The sequence below is a fragment of the Saccopteryx bilineata genome, chromosome 4 (genome assembly GCF_036850765.1).
Source record: "Saccopteryx bilineata isolate mSacBil1 chromosome 4, mSacBil1_pri_phased_curated, whole genome shotgun sequence".
NCBI classification, from domain to species: Eukaryota; Metazoa; Chordata; class Mammalia; order Chiroptera; family Emballonuridae; genus Saccopteryx; species Saccopteryx bilineata.
In genome coordinates, this window is record NC_089493.1 from 284,338,015 (window position 1) to 284,353,818 (window position 15,804).

The following is a 15,804-nucleotide window of genomic DNA, read 5'->3' on the forward strand; positions in this document are numbered from 1 at the left end:
TCTCTCTTGACAGGTGAAGAAAGAAGCACAGAGATGTTAAAAACTTGCCCAAGGTCACACAGCTGGCAGGTGGCAGAGCCAGAGGCCCTGTGCTCTTCTCTGCCATCAAACTATTCTCTGAGCCCTTCAGGGGTCCGTGAAATTTGTAACAGGTGCTGTCCTTCTCTTCTTCCTGCCCCCAACTCAAGCAGGAGCTCATTTACGGGGAAACCCAGCGAATTCCTCTGAACCCAGTGCTTCCCAGATGAGCTCCAGAAGCAGGAAGGTCTGGAGTCAGTCCCATTGTTCGCGAATGCAGCCCCTGCCCGGCCACCTTTACCCTTCACGGACCCCAGGTCCTCTGCCGCTGAAGAAAAAAGACCTTGGCCAAAAATAAATCTGCCAATGGCTCCAGCCAGGCCCTCTGTGGTCACTTAAAAAATGAAAGGATCCAGGTCCTCTCATCTTTTTTTTTTTTTTTTCCTTTTGGAACAAAGATAACTGGGAAATGGAAGGTGAATGAACCAGGACAGGGGCAGGGCGGGACCAGCAGCCGGGGCGTGTCCTACACTTGGACCAACAAGACCACAAGGCCAAGCCTTCTTGCTGCACTGGGTTTTTTAAATATAAAATAAATAATCATCATTATTACAAAGAGAAACTCAAGGTATGTATGGTACATCGTATTCCAGCTCAGACAAAGCTATTCCAAGAAAAAATCTTCCCCCAATTTTTTCTAAGTTCAACTGAGAGGAGCTGCTGCTGGATGCCAATCGCCTGAACCGGCCTGCTATTTCCAAGTACATGAACAGCTCCACCCCAAATGCCGTTGGACAGGCAGGAGCACCCCCGGTCTTTGTGTGAGCAGTAGTGAAGAGACCCCCATTCCCTGGCGGCACCGAACGGATCTGGTGGCTCCCGGGCCCTTCCAGTGCCGGTCATCCTTCCTGCCCTCTGTTTCCTGTGGGCAGCTTCTGAGCTCTGAGTGGCATCTGGCTCCTGGAGCGGGTGTCCCTGAGGCGGCAGAAGCCTCCCAGCCAGGTGGCCTCCTCTCTCCCATCCCGGGGGCAGTGGGGAGATGGGAAGAGCAGCCCGCTAACTCCACCCCTGCCTCCATTCCTGGACAGGGGAAACTGGAGCAGACAGGAACGACCTGGCCACCGCTCCCAGGACTCCTTGCTGCGCAGAGATCTGCTGCCGCCTGGGTCTCCTCCCCCGGGGAATGCGTTTTAAAGCACAGAAGGAACCAAGGGGCTCAGCTGGAGTTTCCAAGTCCTGAGTTCCCAGGCTAGCCCCCTCTCCCTGGGGTCGAAAGCAGCATCTCAGGGCACCGATGCCAATAAACACAGCCGCTCTCCCTCCAGCTCAGCGACCGTCGGCTTTTCTTCACCCTCCTCCCACCAGGGGCTCACCCTCCCGGCCACCCGTGTCTGTGCCCCCTCCTTCAGATCTCGCAAAGGGCGGTCAGGAAGGCAGGGACCAGGGCGGCGCATGAGTGCCCGCTTCCAGCCGGCCGGGGAGACGAACCAAAGTGCGCAGGCAGGTTCCGGCTGCTCCTTGCACCTGGGACCCTCTCCCAGAGGGACGGACAAGGCAGGCCGGGTGCTCCTGAGGTGCTCTGGGACTCGCGAGGAAGAGCATGCATCTGGAAGCGACGCGGGGTTGAGGGACACATGGGGCTCAAGATCTCGGGACCCCGGGAGGACACGCAGGGAGCCCTCTCCACCACGCTGAAAAAGTTCCCAATCCAGCGTGCCCACCCTGGCATTAGGGGGAAGGCAGCCCTCAGACACCCAGCCCTGCCCTCCGTGGGACCCTACGGTCGGGGTCAGGGGAGCGCAGATGTGGTGACCCCGCTTGGACTTACCTAGAACTCCAGGCCAGACGGGCTCCAGTCGCCTTCCACTCGGCCCAACCCCGCCAAATCCCCTGCGCGTTCTGTACCCTCGGCCACACTCACCAGGAACTGGAGGCAGCGAGAGAGGGGGTGCTGGCTCCTACCACGCTGTCCTCAACTTCGCTGGCAGGTCAGCCCCGCCCTGGCGCCCCTGCCTGGGCGGCCGGCTGGGCGCAGCTGGGCGCGGCGAGGCGCGGAGCGGACCGGACCGCGCGAGCCTGACGGTCACGGCCGGGGACCCGAGCGCCAGGTGCCTGAGCCCTGGGCGCGCCGTCCGCTGGTGCGCGCTTCGCACGGCTGGAGGCTCGCAGTTCTCCTGCTCGGGATGCAGGGGCGGGGCGCACGGCTGTCCCCTCTAGACGCCTGGTGTCCTGCTCACTCTTTCCTCCTCCTGCCCCGAAGGCGGAGGCACACGCGTGGGTCCAGCTACCGCTGCCTCTGCCGTTCTGGGGCTGGCAGAGCGCCCCCACCCCGCCGCGGGCGCAGCCGGAGCTGGGGCGAAGCAGGAGGGATTCTCCTTTTGAGTTCGGGGTTCCCCACCCTGCGTGGCCCCCCGGGCTCGGTATGCGGCCGACGCTGCTGCGAGACCACTTCGGGCAGCTCAGCCTGTGCCACGGCTCCAGCTGGAGGCGGCGGCGGTGGCGCGGCTCGCACGGGGACTGGAAAGGAGGTGACCTTCAAACCCCGAGCTCGGGGAGACCGGGAGGAGGGCTGGGGTGACAGAGGGAAGCGGTGTGCGCCCGGCAGGCCCACGAGAGCACTGGCGGGCGGGCGGGAGAGAGTGAAGAGAAGATCTTCAAACAAAAATATAGATTAGAAAATAAACAAAGGAGAGCGCGAGAGAGCGAGCGCGAAAATGTGTGCATGTGTGTGCGCGCGTGTGCGCGTGTCTGTGTGTGTGTGAGGGTGTGTGCGTGCACGACAGGCGGTGAGCAGCCGGGGCTGCGGAGCCAAAAATAATCCGGTGCGCGAGGGAGCACCCCCTCCCCCTCCGCGTCGCCAGCAGCCGCCGCCACCGTCACGCAAGCAGCCCCGGATTCCAGCGGGCCGCCGCTGATGAGACCCGGAGCTCCAGCTTCTGGCCTCCAGGGTGAAGGGGCGAGAGCTGACATGGGATTAATGAGCCCCGGCCCTTCTCCTGCTGAAGACCTTGCCTCCTACAGCGGGCTGGGGGTCACTGAACACCGGCGACGCCCTCCATTCCCACCCTCACCCCCACCACTCCCCTAAGAGCAGACAAGTGCCCTGCAGAGATGGCGAGTAGAGGCCGTTCCTTGGCCCAAGCCAGCTCTGGTCTGGGGAAGTTGGCTGATGAATCTTGAAATCTACGGGAACTATATCCAAGATGCAAAAAGTTAATCCAGGCCCAGTGCGATGCTGGCAATGCTGGCAGGCCTGGGCCTCCCGGCCCTGGCCTCTGCCTGGCGCCTAATCCAGCACTGGGCCTGACTCTAGAGGGGTCCAGAGAGTGACCTCTTAATACTCGAAGTAGAGCCTGAAGCCCTGTGACTCCTGTATAAGCACGACCACTTCATAAGCACTTACTCTTCACCAGATGCTATTCAAAGCATTTACAATGAACTTTCTCAACAACTAGCTGAAGTAGGTACTGTGTGTTTCTCCAGTTCACAGATCACAAAGCGGATGCTGAGAGAGGTTAAAGCAACGTTTTTTCTTTCCCGAGTGCCCCCCCTGCCTCCCCCCCCTCACTGGGCTGGAATCTCGGCTTTCTGTCGATGACCCTGTTGCACAGGGAAGTTGGAGGTCCAGGGAGCTAAGATTTGCTCAAGGTCACACAACTGGCAAGGAACCCGGATTCCTGGGCAGGTCTTCCAAACTTACTGTGGTAGAGCGCTGCTCCACCTGCCTTCTGGGGGACAGACAGAGGCACTGGACAAGGCCGGATCAAATTACACAGTTGATCAGAGGATTATATGCCTTCTCCTGCTCTGTCCTCTTACTGTTTTCTCACTCTCTGCAGAGGTGGCAGCTCCTTGGCCCAAGCCAGCTCTGGTCCAAGGAGGACCGCTGATTTCCAAAAATAGGGAACATTGGACGTATAGGGCTTCATACCATGTGTATTGTCTGGTGTCCAACAGATAATAGGGTTTCTCCCAACATTAGAATAAAACAAAGAAAGAGAATTTCAATCAATCAACAACTGGATTTTTTTTTTTTTAATGTATGAATTTATCATCATTTCCGGAGTTTGAAAAATCCAGAAAAGCATCTTTTATCATTGGGCCCAGTAGGGGATTTTTCGATTGGGGTTGGTTTTTACCATATGCTCCCTTGGGACTCTCTTTGATAATAACATAGTTGTATGTAAACAACTTTTTTTTTTTCTTTCTACTAGTCTCTTATCCTTCAGTGATAGTACAATGAAGCCATAAATCTGGGTTAGTAACATCGTAATCATTTCCCCCAGAAACTGTTCACAATGGGGAAACCATCGAATTTAAATGTAATTGTCTAGCCGCACAGGGAGATGAGATGGGTTGTAAAAGAGGTATTCTCAATTTAAAAGCAAATTATCAATAATGAGAGAAGAAATAAATGACAGTTAATGGGAAGTTCTGTTGAAATATAATGTTTTGTGCAAATCCACCAACAGGAATTGTTTCTCTATGTTCCTTCCTTCCTTCCTTTCTATTTTTTTTTTATTCCGGAAGGGAAAAAAAATGAATGCAATTATTCAGGACAGAAACACTGGCTGTTGTTTCATTAAAATGGGTAATCTCTGGATGCTTTTACTATTTTTTTAATATATATTTTCCATTTGGAAATGAGATAAAACATATCTCAAAATCAAGGCCAGTCTGGTAGACTCTGACTTATTCTGGAATAGAAATAAACCTAGATTGATTAGCAATGAGTGTCGGGCAGGACTCACTGATACCTGTATTGCCATGTGGCTTCAGAACATTTAATATGACTGAGGGAGACATTCGTTACAATTTAAAACAGAATTAAAGGTCAATATAGCATGCTATTATGCTATTCATTTGGAAAGTATTAGTTTCATTTTCACAATAACCTTTCCGTTGTAGGCCGTTTTTCTCTTTACTTTATGCTGAGCCATTTGTAGGTAATGGGAGGTGCTGAAATAAATAGTCTCCAGGACAACCTAGGGCCCAGGAGCACCAGCGCTAGCTAGCGGTCAAGAACATGGAGACTTTGGCTCCTCCTACTGGACGGGAAAGATACTTCACAACTTGTGATTTAGGAAGATGTCAAAATGGTGTCTTCCGTCAAACTGTTAGGAAGGAATGACTTTGTGGTCTCATGCTAGGCTGAGAGTGTATGAACTCTGCTCAAAGTGCTCAAGCTCTATAGAGAGTATAAATTTTATCATCTCACTTTCCAACCAAAGATCACTCTATGGCTCCTCATTGCCCCCCAAGGTGAAGTCTAAAGTCTTCTACGTGGGTTAAGAGCTGCGGGACTAACTGGGTATCATTCTGCACTCCCCCTGTGAACCAGCGGTAATCTCCTGCTTGTCTCCCATCCTTTGCACATGTTCCTCCCACCTGGGACACTTCTACAGGCTCTTCTCCTGGATGGCTTCTCTTTATATTTTAGATCTCCATCAGGACATCACTTTCTGTCTGACAGCCCTACACAGAGATAAGGTCATTGTCTCTCTTTTGAACTCCCTGAGCACCTCAACTTAATTTGACCATATTGTTTATCTCTGCCTATAGTAAACATTGTTGTTCTCCATTAGACCAAAATGTCCTTGATGTCAAGGACTTTTCATTAGTGCATGAAGACAAACACATAATAAGTTTAATAAATGTTTGGTGACCTGTTCTTCCTTGATATCTCAATGGGCTGACCTCTTTGAGATGGATAGAGAGATCAACCCGCCCGCCTGTATTCATTTAATCTTTAATTTCTTTTCATCCATCCAACATATAACTTATTGAAGGCTAGTCTCTCATATAAACCATTGATTATAGAAACTAGGTAATCTCTGTACTGAAGAAGCTTATAGTCCAATATGATAGGTTTGCACATAAACATGTATCCCAATAATTTTGAAAGAATGGGAATGTATAGCCAAATGGGGTTGGGGGTAGAAGAAAGAAGGTTAGGCAAAGCTTTCTAGAGATCACATCTAAGCAGAGAAGCAGAAATTATCCAAAGAGTTTGGTGAAGGAAATTCCTGGAAAAGAACACAGCTTATGAGACTGTCTGAAGCTAAACACAGTATATAGCGCCTTCGAGGAATAGCAAGTCTGTTCGATAGACCATGCTGAATTCAAAGGGCTGGAAGGTGACGGGGGAGGCAGACAATGAACGCTGAGGACGTAGGCTGGGGAAGGGGCCCTGAACTGAAATGAAAGGCATGTCTGGTTTACCATAAGGCAGTTTTTGGTAGAATGACTCAATCTTGCCCAGACCCACCATCCGTAACCCAGTGCCCACAGCCCGGACATTTCTCTGCCTTCACTGATGCTTCAGTGGCCATTTTACATATTTTAAAGAACTCTTTCAGATTGTCGATGTGAATGTTTAGTGATTCTAGAGATGACTGGGCTACTCCGAAGTACTCCGGGAGTTTTAGGGACGACAGGTGGGATATTGGACAGGCTGCTAGGGGAAGGATGAAAAAAGCACGTTGAAAGGAGTTGAAGGAGTCAAGCATCCTTCTGTTTCTCTTCCCAAAGGAAACCCTTCGATAGCAGTCACTGCAGGGAGGATGCCAGTCTCAAATTTATTTATAAATGGCTCCGATTCAATAAAATTCCTCACACAAGTCCAGTGTTGTGGAAGACCTGCCTTGCCCTCACGTTCTCGTCATCAGGTTTATCTCAAAGCTTCGTCACAGTCAGGGGCAACCAATGAACTCATTAAAACTGTCTGAGGACCACGTGGGAATGGCTCACACCTTACATTCTCTGTTCCCCCCTCAGTCGCTGGGTATATGGCAGATACTCAATATATAGTTATCGATTGGTTCGACTAACTCACCATGTATCATGTACTACAGGTTTTTTTTTATATGAACCAAGGCATTTAGTATAACAATAAACCATTCAGTGTCCAGGAATGAGTTCCCTTTTCCTGAAAAGATAAACTTTCATTTTTTTTCTGTTCAAAAACGCCTTTGAAATATTGAACATGATGGTTTCTCCACTTCACCCTGGGCTCATCCCTTTTTCTCTTTTTCTCCCCTACCTCTATCTCCCAAACACTGATGGAGATAGCAATAACGTTAGCAAAACAAACAAACAAATATGCAGAAACCATTTTGAATAATTATGATAATAACAATAGCAATAAAGTCTGATCAGGAGATTGTACAGTGGATAGAGCTTTGGACTGGGACACAGAGGACCCAGGTTTGAAACCCCAAGGTCACTGGCTTGAGTGTGGGCTCACCAGCCTGAGTGCGGGGTCGCTGGCTTGAGCACAGGATCATAGACATGATCCCATGGTTGCTGGCTTCAGCTCAAAGGTCTCTGGCTTGAAGCCCAAAGTCATTGGCTTGAGCAAGGGGTTACTCACTCTGCTGTATCCCTCTGGTCAAGGCACATATAAGAAAGCAATCAATGAACAACTATGGTGCCACAACGAAGAATTGATGCTTCTCATCTCTCTCCCTTCCTGTCTGTCCCTATCTGCCCCCCCACCACAACAACAACAAAAAAAAGAATAGCAATAGAAATAACAAGCATGTGACAGTTATTGTGTAAGGGTGTTAGTTGTATTATCTCATTTAATATACCACAGTCCGACTCTAGGTGAAAGTACTAATTATCACTTTCTTTTTTAAAATGAGGAAAGCAAAGCTTAAAAGAAAGAGGAGGTTCATGACTTTCTTACCCCCACAGCACTGGTGAATGGTTAGGCCAGGACCCAGAAGTAGTCCATTTTGTGTCAGAGCTAGATTCTTGATCATGGTACATCTTGTCTTCCTGTTTACTGGAACTTATACTCCATGTAGGTAAGCTTAAGTCATATTAGTGATATGTGGTCATGGATGTATAAATTACTAATCTTTTGGTCTTAGAGTAAGAAAACTAGATGGAGGTTGTTATCTGCAGCACCAAAAGGAGCCTGCTTATATAAAAAGCATTCTGGAAACAAATAGTTTAAGTATGGTCAAAATAAGGGAACCAAGACTCTCCTGCTGTTTGGCCAATGATGAGCGGAGACTGCGCTGTATCTATGGTTTAAGATGATCTAGTTTATATGACATTTAGTATATCTTTAATAAATATACTATTGTACATCTTTAAAAAATACTTCTTTAAGAAATAAATGAATAGTACACTGGAGTAGTAGTTTTTTTTTTTTCATATCGTGAATCTACCACTTAATTGGAATGTGAGCTACACATTTTTTTAACTCAGCTAATCCTTCACTTCTCTGTGTGTAAAACGGGGATGACGGTGGTGATGATAACGTAATTAAAGTAATAATACTTACTACTAATACAGAGGACACTACTGTGGACACCATCCCAAGCATGATAACTCTAGCCTCCTTGCAAGTGATCGGTTCTGGGATTGTCACAGAGTCTCTGTTGTCTAATCCAGGGAAAGGTAGTTAACTTGCTTATAACCCAAGTGGAAATCATAGGAAAAGATTTTCTTCTTGTATCCTTCTAGGTATTTCCTTGTGTGGCTCTGGCCTCTGGACCTGCACACATACCTATGACCAGCAGGACAGGGAAGAATAAAGAACCGGTACCATCCATCTATGAAGTAATGGAGCTGCTAAGACAATCAACATTCAAAACCACCATAGCACTGCATTCCCTGGTCCCTGAGATTTACCCCTCATTGCATAAGCTGGTTTCTCAAACTTGGCACTATTGATACTGTGGGCTGGGTGATCCTTTGTTGGGGGCGGGGCGGGATTCCTGTGCCCTGTATGGTGTTAGCAGCATCCTTGGCCTCTACCCCACTTAATGCTGGTAGCACTCCCTGACTACCACCCATGTGGCGAGAACCAAAACTATATCCAGACATTGCCATATGCTCCCTGGAAGGGCAGAGTGACTCAGGTGAGAACCACTGGTCTAAAGCATCTTTTATCAATATGGTGATGACCATAGCATCAATGCTACTGGGAGTGTGGCAGAAACAGCAAGTAGCATTTATTCAGGCATTCTGTGTACCGGGCATCACGGTCTACACCTCTGCTCATATTCTCATTGATTCTTTATAACATCTCTACCAACGAAGTTTTGTGATGACCCTCATGTGACAGATAAGGAAACCGGGGTCTGGGGAAGTGAAGAAATTCGCTCACCGTCAGCAAGTTAGGAAGTAAATTGCTCACAAAAATTAGGGGATATATTTTACAACTTCATATTCATTTTTTAAATATCCCCTGATTTTTGTGAGCAGTATAGTTGGCTTAGGGCTCAAACTCAGCTCAGTAATGACTCCTCTCCAAAGCTGCCGTGAGAATTAAATGGCAGAATCCATGTGAGGTCCCTCGGCATCGTGCCTGGTACACTGACTGCCCAGATGCAGGGAGTGGTGACTTCTGCAGAGCATCTACAGAGCAGGGTCCTCATGAAGCATTGCAGTGTGGTCTTGGCAATCCTCTGGAAGCTTCCTGTTGAACTGAAGATTCCAGCCATGGCCCAGACTGCCTCAAACTGACAAAGAGGACAAAATCGCCCCAGTCCCTGCTAACCCGCCGAGGCAACCCATGCAAAGCTGACTGCCAGCTCCTTTATTCCAGCTTTGAAAGTAACGGTAAGTCCTGAGTCTGACTGGTCAGCGGCAATGAGCCTTTGCCTTTATTATTCACTCAGAACTGAATGTTGACTCAGGAGTTAGATGCCAGTTTTAGTCTCATGCTGGTGGTCATTAGGAAGTCATTACAAGCCTGCTTAGGATTTGAGGAAAATAAAAACAATTTGGAGAACTTTCCCTATGCTGAGCCTCAAGTAAGACATCTAACCTCAGAGAAGCCGAAAAGGTAAGTAGTATCATCATTCTCATCTTACAGATAAAGAAACTGAGGCTCTGAGAAAAAGAGCAAATTTTCAAAGATGACGACCTAATGAATGAGCTCTAGGTCTCATTTTTAAGTTCCTGACAGTCTGACCTCAGAGTGTGCCATGCTTTGTTGAATCTCCAAAGCCTCTCTTAGGTTTAGGGGGTCCAAGGGCCAAGGAGACAGAAACATTGTGTGCATATCCTCAAGTCCTACTAAAATATATATATTTTTTAAAAAAACCATAAATGCTACTTTCAGTGTTTCACGAAAGTCAACTGTGAAGGTTGAAAGTGCGACTTCTCAAGAAAAATAAAATAAAAGTTATGAGTCGATGAGGTGTAAATAGTTAATGAACTTATAAATATTTATAAATATAAATAGTTTTGCCTTAATGTATTAACACCCCAGGGAGGAAAAACAAATGTTCCATGTATTAGCAGCATTGAGTATTGACAATTTCCTTCAAATGCACTTACTTTATTTTAAGTCCTCGTCATTTTATTACAAATGGATAAGTAAAGATATTTAAGCCATTTAGGATGAAATATGCAACCTTCCAAGGAAGAATGTGCATTTGCAGTGGTTACTGGTGGGTTATAGATGCTCTAAGCAGTAAAATATCTGTAAATCATGGTCACAGTGTGCATTACAATGCTCTCTACTTATACATTTATTATTGCTATTTATTCCTCATACTTCTGTTAAGAGGCACAAACCTCTAAATTAAAAAGAAATCACCGGAAATATCTTTCAAGACCATGTAGTAGTTAATATGAGGAAACAGGGGTGAGTGGCTGAAATTTGGGAATATAAACAGCTAAAAAGACATTTGGGCACTTGGTCAAAAGTGACCTCTCTTCCACAAAGCACACTGGCATGCCTTCCCCGGGTCTTCCTTGTCCAAATTTCCCCCACACCATCACCTTCGGCTTGGCTCAAAACGTTCCGGGGCATTAATCTACAGACTCTCTCTTGGGTTCCCCCAGAAAAAGAGCCTGAGACAAGTATTTGAAAGCAAATACAGCTTAGGGAGGGAGGTGAGCCCACGAAACAATGGCCAGGCAGTGGGAGTCAGCTAGGAAAGGGAGAGGAGCCAACAAAAGTGTGTTGTCAAGCAAATTATCACTGTGGGTAACCACACATGCTGCCCACTAAAGAATTCTGGAAGCCAGGCTGGCACATGCCCCCCTAAATACCCCACCCAGGGTAAGGAAGCCTGAATAGGTATATACACTGATCCCCAACAGTCATTGGCTAAGGGTTAGGTTTTGTGGAGAGGGAGTGTTAATCCGAGGCCGCTTCCAGCCTTCTTCTGGCCTGGCTACAGTGGAATTTGTGATCAGAGAGTGTCCTCAGGCAATGGAACTAACAGGCGAAAGTCCAGAATGTGTCAATGGAAGGGCAAACAGGTAGGGAGAGGGGTCTGGGGGTGTGGAGCAGTGACAACATCTTTTGTGTTTGCAATGTTTCTGTGAAAAAAGAAAAGGAAGCCCTAGCCAGTGACTCAGTGGATAGAGCATTGGCCCGGCATATGACGTCCCTGATTTGATTCCTGATCAGAGCACATCTGCTTCTCCTCTTCCCTCTCCCACTACTCCCCCTCTTCGCACATCTGCTTCTCCTCTTCCCTCTCCCACTACTCCCCCTCTTCCTCTCTTGCAGCCAGTGGTTCGATGGCCCTGCATGCTGGCCCCAGGCACTGAGGATAGCTCGTTGATCCAAGCGTATCAGCTTCAGGCATTAAAAATAGCTTGGTACTTGAGCATTGGCCACAGACAGGGCTGCTGGGTGGATCCCGGTCGGGGCACATGTGTGAATCTGTTTCACTATCTCCCCTCCTCTCTCACTTAAAAAAAAGAAAAGAAAAAAGGAAATGTTGACTTTGCAGGAACAGTCTGTGATGTACCCTGTAGGAATGAAAAAGCCCAGTATCTCTCACCACCTATGACACTCCATAGATCTGTTCAAATGTCCTGTGGTTGTCAAACTGTCATATATATATATATATATATAAGTTGTCTCTAATGCTTACCAAAGCTCAGATTCTGGGCACCACCCTAGAGATTTCGATTCAGTAAGTCTGAGATGAAACCTAGGAACCTGAATTTTCAAATCCCCTACACACACACACACACACACACACACACACACACACACACACACCATGTATTCCTGTCACAGATGTTCCAAGTTCCTGGTGGAAAGAACCATGTATTTATTTAGTCCAACAGAAGAATGACTTATGGATAGGGGTGAGGTGAGGAAAGGGTGGGAGTTCAACATTTTATTATGATCTGAGGGCTTTGTGTATGGATATTTCAATTTTCTTTGAAAACACGGTGGCTTGCTGTGCTCTCCACCTGAGAGAAAGGAGATAATTGTTTGCAGAATTCTGAAGCACTGATTATGCCACGAATCTGCTACAACCCACAGGTATTTTGCAGGGAACTCAAGGGACCACTCAGGAAGTGCTGTTTTGGAGTCTCTGGAGCTGTAAGCAGGACTAAGAAACAGTGATGTAATGCATCGGTGAGAATAAACGACCCAGGCTTCGGGAGGCTCCAGTCCCCGTCCCAGGCCGGCGGCCGGCACACCTTGCTGAGCCATTGTCTTTGCATCAAAGCCCACCTGGCAACCAGGTGAAAATGCACTGGTGGTTTTAGGCAGCAGACCAAATAGAGGAGACCGTTATTCCTTTACCATATAGGTCATTTTCGGAGAGCACGACGTGGCAGTGATCCTCGAATCACTGTTGAGGAATGTTCTGGACCTGGCATTTGCACAAGACATTCTTTTATTAATGAAAAAGGCAGGGGGTGGGGGGTGGGGGGGGGAGCCAAGCATATACCGCACATGCCTCATGATAGCAGGTAGAAATTTTTTTTTTTTTTGCCTCCTTCTCTATTTTTAGCTTAAAAAGTATTTCGCAGATGTCAGCCACCATTAATAGACTGACAAAAGGAGGGGTGGCCGACGTGCGACTGTCAATGTAAAGGCCATCGGTCTATTTGATTTCTCTGCCTCTTCTTGCTTTGATTCGCCTCTGAACTCAAAAGCTCCAAGACTAGCCTGCCTGCCATTATTCCGTAAGGCAATTAAGCAACTTGGCAATAAAAGCAACCACATTTTTCTGGAGTCGTTCACAGAGAATACAGAACAGAACAGCACAGGACAGATGTTGAACCAAAATGTAAGTACTTATCTGAACACTCTCGTCGGCGCCAAGGCTAAATGCCCTGCCAGAGCGCTCTGCTTCCGTCTCCCCGCCCTGCCTCTGGGACTGTTCTCCACCCGTTCATCTCTCTGGGACTGTTCTCCACCCGTTCATCTCTCTGGGATTGTTCTCCACCCATTCATCTCTCTGGGACTGTTCTCCACCCGTTCATCTCTCTGGGATTGTTCTCCACCCATTCATCTCTCTGGGATTGTTCTCCACCCATTCATCTCTCTGGGACTGTTCTCCACCCGTTCATCTCTCTGGGACTGTTCTCCACCCGTTCATCTCTCTGGGATTGTTCTCCACCCATTCATCTCTCTGGGATTGTTCTCCACCCATTCATCTCTCTGGGATTGTTCTCCACCCATTCATCTCTCTGGGATTGTTCTCCACCCATTCATCTCTCTGGGATTGTTCTCCACCCGTTCATCTCTCTGGGATTGTTCTCCACCCGTTCATCTCTCTGGGATTGTTCTCCACCCATTCATCTCTCTGGGATTGTTCTCCACCCATTCATCTCTCTGGGATTGTTCTCCACCCGTTCATCTCTCTGGGACTGTTCTCCACCCGTTCATCTCTCTGGGATTGTTCTCCACCCATTCATCGCTCCCTCTGCTGTCCTCAGACTCCCCCAGCCGCCGGTCACTGGGATAGGAGGACACTGAGTCCCTCCTCTTAATCCCCCTCCTTCAACTCTTCTTCGACCTTCAGTGCACCACTTTGGGCTGCCATCCACCACCAAGCTTTCTGAAGACAGTAATCCAACTCCTGTTTCTCGCACCCATTTCTCCACCATCCAGTGACCTCCTGTCATTTGGTTTTCACCTTCACACCAGTCCACTTACGCTACTATCTTAGCATCTTCTTACTTGCTGACAACCCTCCTCCCCCACCCACGGCCACATTCAGTCCTTGATTTTGGTCACTGTCTCATTTGACAAGTGTTTATTGACTGCCTACTATCTGGATAAAACAAATGGGAACAAGACCCCAATTTAATAGTGATTTCTTGCTGCATAACTATTTTTTTTTAATTCAGTGACAGGAGGGGAGACTGGGAATCAGATTCCCACATGCACTCCAACTGGGATCCACCCGGCAAGCCCACAAGGGGGTGATACTCTGCCCATCTGGGGCATTGCTCCATAGCTCAGCAACCAAGCTCCTCTTAGCACACGAGGCAGAGGCCTTAGAGCCATCCTCAGCACCCAGGTACAACTTGCTCCAATCAAGCCATGGCTACAAGAGGAGAAGAGAGAAAGAAGTAAGAGGGGGAGAAATGGAGAAGCAGATGGTTGCTTCTCCTGTGTACCTTGACCAGGAATTGAACCTGGGACATCCACATGCCAGGCTGATGCTCTACCACTGAGCCAACCAGCTAGGGCCAAAGCTGCATAACTATTGACTCCAACATTTAGCAGCTCAAAACAGCAAACATTAACTCACAGTGTCTATCAGTCAGGATGCGGGCATGCCCGAGCAGGGTGCCTCTGCCTCCTGCCTCTGATGAGACTGCAATCTGACGTCTGTTGCAGCTGCAGTTTTAGCTCCAGACTCCGTGAGGGAAGGATCTGCTCCTATGCTCACTCACATGATTGTTGGAAGAAGTCGGTGCCTCACAGGCTCTTGGATTGAGGGTCTCAGTTCCTCACTGATTGTTAGCTGGTGTCCACCCTCAATTTCTTGCCACATGGACCTCTCCACTGAGCAGCTTACAACATGGCAGCTGGCTTCTCTCCCAGCAAGAAAGAAGCACCCAAAAGGGAAGCCATTGTTTTATTATGGCCTAGTCTTGGTAGCGATAGTTCATTATTTCTGCATATGCCACTCATTTGAAGTGAGTCAACAGACAAGCCCACAAGAAATTTACACAAGAGCGTGAATGCCAGGCTGCCTGACTAGGTGGTGGCACAGTGGATAGAGTGTCGACCTGGAATGCAGAGGTCCCAGGTTTGAAACCCCGAGGTCGCCAGCTTGAGTACAGGCTCATCCAGCTTGAGCACGGGGTCACCAGCTTGAACATGGGATCATAGATGTGACCATGACCCCATGGTCATTGGCTTGAGCCCAAGATCACTGGCTTGAACAAGGGGTCACTAGCTTGGCTTTAGCTCCCACTCCCAGTCAAGGCACATATGAAAAAGCAATCAATGAATGACTAAGGTGCCGCAACTATGAGCTGATGCTTCTCATCTCTCTCCCTAACTGTCTGTCTCTTGCTAAAACAAACAAACAAAAAAAGCAGGTAGATGCCCAGAGAGAGGAATTATTTAGTGCCATCTTAGAGGCTGATTGTCATTTCCCCAATCCCAGGGGGCTTGGCTCCAGTGAGCTAGAGTTCTGAATGGATGGTGGGGAGAGAGGGTGGATCGCTGGCATGGAGGGACTTGCGTGCCCTGCATGCAACTCAAGATGTCTATAAGTAACCTCTCACTCCGTTCTTCAGTTCCCGTAGTTCCCTTTATTTCCACTCAATGCATCTTATCATCGACTGTCTGCGCTGGTACAACAGCCTCTTAGCTGGTCTCCTTCTGAAAAACCTTTCCTGCCCCCGCTCCGTTCTCCAGACACCCACGAACAGTGATTTAAATACCGTGTTTGTCAGGTCTCTCTCTTCCCTTTCCCAGCGACGGAAACTCAACTCAGTTGTTATGTCAAGATGCTCCCTTACATCCACACACTTGAAGATGATATTCTACCAAACTTGTAGTCCCAGCAAAAAAGATAGTATTCTTTCTACGCC